Source organism: Phyllobates terribilis, unplaced genomic scaffold, assembly GCF_046119375.1.
Source record: "Phyllobates terribilis strain yellow unplaced genomic scaffold, ASM4611937v1 Scaffold_15__1_contigs__length_34870131, whole genome shotgun sequence".
Classification (NCBI taxonomy): Eukaryota; Metazoa; Chordata; class Amphibia; order Anura; family Dendrobatidae; genus Phyllobates; species Phyllobates terribilis.
The window spans coordinates 27,070,958-27,075,000 of record NW_027362775.1 but is presented as its reverse complement, the minus strand read 5'-3'; positions in this window follow the sequence as shown (position 1 = coordinate 27,075,000).

The window sequence follows — 4,043 nt, the reverse complement described above, 5'->3', positions numbered from 1 at the left end:
AATCCTTTCCGTGTCCGGACCGGGTGAGGTTTCCCGTGTTGAGTCAAATTAAGCCACAGGCTCCACTCCTGGTGGTGCCCTTCCGTCAATTCCTTTAAGTTTCAGCTTTGCAACCATACTCCCCCCGGAACCCAAAGACTTCGGTTTCCCGGACGCTGCTCGGCGGGTCATGGGAATAACACCGCCGGATCGCCAGTAGGCATCATTTATGGTCGGAACTACGACGGTATCTGATGGTCTTCGAACCTCCGACTTTCGTTCTTGATTAATGAAAATATTCTTGGCAAATGCTTTCGCTTTGGTTCGTCTTGCGCCGGTCCAAGAATTTCACCTCTAGCGGCGCAATACGGATGCCCCGGCCGTCCCTCTTAATCATGGCCCCAGTTCCGACAACCAACAAAATAGAACCGGAGTCCTATTCCATTATTCCTAGCTGGAGTATTCAGGCGTGGCTGCCTGCTTTGAACACTCTAATTTTTTCAGAGTAAACGCTTCGGGCCCCCGGGACACTCAGTCAAGAGCATCGGGGAGGCGCCCCAAGGCAAAGGGGCTGGGACTGGCGGTAGCACGCCTTGCGGCGGACCGCCAGCTCGATCCCAAGATCCAACTACGAGCTTTTTAACTGCAGCAGCTTTAGTGTACGCTACTGGAGCTGGAATTACCGCGGCTGCTGGCAAAAGACTTGCCCTCCAATAGATCCTCGTTATAGGATTTAAAGTGTACTCATTCCAATTGCCTCGAAAGAGTCCTGTATTGTTATTTTTCGTCACTACCTCACCGGGTCGGGAGTGGGTAATTTGCGCGCCTGCTGCCTTCCTTGGATGTGGTAGCCGTTTCTCAGGCTCCCTCTCCGGAATTGAACCCTGATTCTCCGTTACCCGTGGTCACCATGGTAGGCACAGAAAGTACCATCGAAAGTTGATAGGGCAGACACCCGAATGGATCGTCGCGGTCACGGGGACGTGCGATCGGCCCGAGGTTATCCAGAGTCGCAACGCTTACGGGGAGAGCGCGGCAGGGGGGAGGCCGCGGAGGACCGTCCCGACGCCGCGCCCGGGACCCCGGATTGGTTTTGATCTGATTAATGCACGAATCCCTGGCGGTCAGCGCTCGTTTGCACGTATTAGCTCTAGAATTATCACAGTTGTCCGAGTCAACGGTTTGGAGCGATCAAAGGAACCATAACTGATTTAATGAGCCATTCGCAGTTTCACTGTACCGTCCGTGTGTACTTACACGTGCATGGCTTAATCTTTGAGACAAGCATATGCTACTGGCAGGATCAACCAGGTAGCCCCCCAACACGACTGGACCGCGTCGAGGTTCGGGAGAGGAGAGGCCTGCGGGAAGAGAGGGGGGGCGGCGGAAGAGCCCCGCGGCGGCAGGGCGCCCGGACGGAACGGGTATAGGCAGGGCGTGCGGCGTCCGGAGAGGATGCGGGATGGCATGGGGCTTCCCTGGGGGGGGCGGGGAACGGAGCCCTCGCAGCACCGGGGACATGTGCGGGAGGAGCGGCTCGCTGTGCGGTGCGTGGTCCCGAAGCGGCAGGCGTCTGGAAAACACCCCTTGCACGGGGAGGGCGAGGTGACTGGCCTCCGGAGGACGCCACGGCCGCCCCCGTCTCACCAACCGCACCCAAGGCAACACACAGGGTCGCTCGGGGAGATGGCGTGCGGGGGTGGGCCTATGTGGCGCCACCGTCTGGCTTAGACCTGCCTCCGCCGCGGGGGGTCCTCGACCCACCGGCGGACAGGCACGAGGATTGGGAGAGGGGGGCTGGCCGTCAGGGTCCGCCGCGGCTCCGGCACTAACCCGACGACGCGGAGGTCGCGTGGGTGGTCGTCGGCCAGGCCGTGTCGGCGTCGCCTTCCAGAGTAGTCCCTCTTCCCGCTCGCGCCCGTAACCTAAAAGGGATGCCCGAGCGGCTTTTCCTCCCAGGGCTGCTCCCCGCCCGGGGGCGGGAGCGCATGGGGAACCCCAGGTCGGCCTTTCACCGTACTCCCTACCTCTTGGCCCTCGTTCCTTCTCCCGTTCTCCATCTAACCCCTTGGCTCTGGGGTTTCCGCGCTCGCTCTCTCTCTCCTTCTCCCTGCCGAGCCGCCAGGGAGGATGAGGGTCGAAGGGGAAAGGTGACGGTCGGGCTGGGGCACACCACACGGTGAGAACCCCCTTCGCCTGCCTCCACACATCTGTCGTCCTCCCCACTGACGTAGGGGCCCGGGAAAAGACTGGAAATCGCGAAGCTCGGCAGTGGCGCGGAGACGCCACCCACCGCCGCCGCTGTCGCCACCGCCGCGGAGGCCGCCCTGTCGGACGCGAGGGGCGGCGCGGGCCTCCGCTGGCCGGTTACGCATCTGGAAGAAAAGGGCCGCCCTCGGAGAAGATCGGTGTGCTTCCCCGCACAGGAAGCGATTCGGACGACGGCCCCCACGCCTGGGTGGGTGGGCGCCACGCCGTTCGCCCGTGCGGGTCGTCGGACCGCTGCCTTCGCTCGGGTCGGGCCAATCTCCCCACGGCTCGGCCACCTCCGCGGACGGGAGGCGAGGCCGGCGTGCGCGCCCAAAGATAGGTGTCGAAAGCCCGGGGGTAGAGGAGGAAGGGGACCGCTCACCTTAAGCCAGCGCGAGCTCCAAAGCCCGGGCCGAGCGAGCGGCGCCACCTCCCCACCCGGGAGCGCTGCGCCAGATCGATCGGAGGAAGAGCAGGGGTGCGTGGAGGGACTTGCCCAAGTACGGAGGCTGCTAACCCCTGTCGTCGGGAAATACGTGCCCAAGAGTCCTGGAAGCGAGACTCGGGTACAGGCGCCCTTGCAGAGGGGGTACTGGATGTGGAACTGGGGTCAAAGCCACAAAAGCATCCGCCCTCATGGAGCCTCTCCCGGGCCTAAAAATCCAGATTTTAGCCTTGACGGCGCCCCCATGTGGAGAACCAGGGCCCGTGGGGGGGGTCTGGCCAGGCTCACTTCAACCCAGGAACACCTCTCTGACTTGGGATAGGCGACCGGCAAAAGTCCCCCCACGCAGCTGCGGAAGCCTGGGTTCAGCCAAGGTGCAGACCTCCAGCCGAACAGGGACTCATAGCCAAAACGCGTACCCGGGCCTACGGAGGTGAAAACCTGCTTAAATGAGTCAAAATGTGTCGGGGCTGAGAGGTACCTCTCTCTCATATATTCTGCCGGTGGTGTGCAAAACTGGGTCTTTGTATGGAGTGTCACCCTATACCCACTTTAGGGACGCATTCCAAAAAGTACCCGATCGCCTGGAACTGTCAGGCGGATTCGGCTCCCTGGAATTTCCTCATTCTGGTTCTTTTTCACTTTTTGTCTCTTTTGCGACATCTAGTGGGCAGGCTGCATTACTGCAACCAGGGACACCTCAAAACGCTTGGAACTGGGGAGCGGGCTCAATTTACTAACGTTTTGCGGGTCCTGGAAGTCAAAATTGTGACTTCTGAAAACGACTAAGTATGAAGGACTCATCGGGCGAATCGCTCTGGAACTGAAATCGGATGCGCTCACTCACATTTTCCCCTCTCTGGAAGTCTGACACAAGTTGAAAAATTTTCTAAGTCCACAAAAAAATTTTTTTCAACTTTTTTTCAATTTTCCCCCTGTGGGATATATATTTTACCCACACATTTGGAGCTCTCCTGGGATGCCCTCTAACATATTATAACCTCATTTTGTGGAAGTTTTCACAAAATTGTGAAATTTTCAAAAAGTCAGAAATTTTGACAAAAACGACTAAGTATGAAGGACTCATCGGATGAATCGCTCTGCAACTGAAATCGGATGCGCGCACTGACATGCTCCCCTCTCTGGAAGTCTGACAAATGTGTGAAAATTTTCTAAGACCACAAAAAATTTTTTTTACAACTTTTTTTCAATTTTCCCCCTGTGGGATATATATTTTACCCACACATTTGGAGCTCTCCTGGGATGCCCTCTAACATAGTATAACCTCATTTTGTGGAAGTTTTCACAAAAAAGAGAAATTTTCAAAAAAGTCCAAAATTTTGCAAAAACTACTAAGTATGAAGGACTC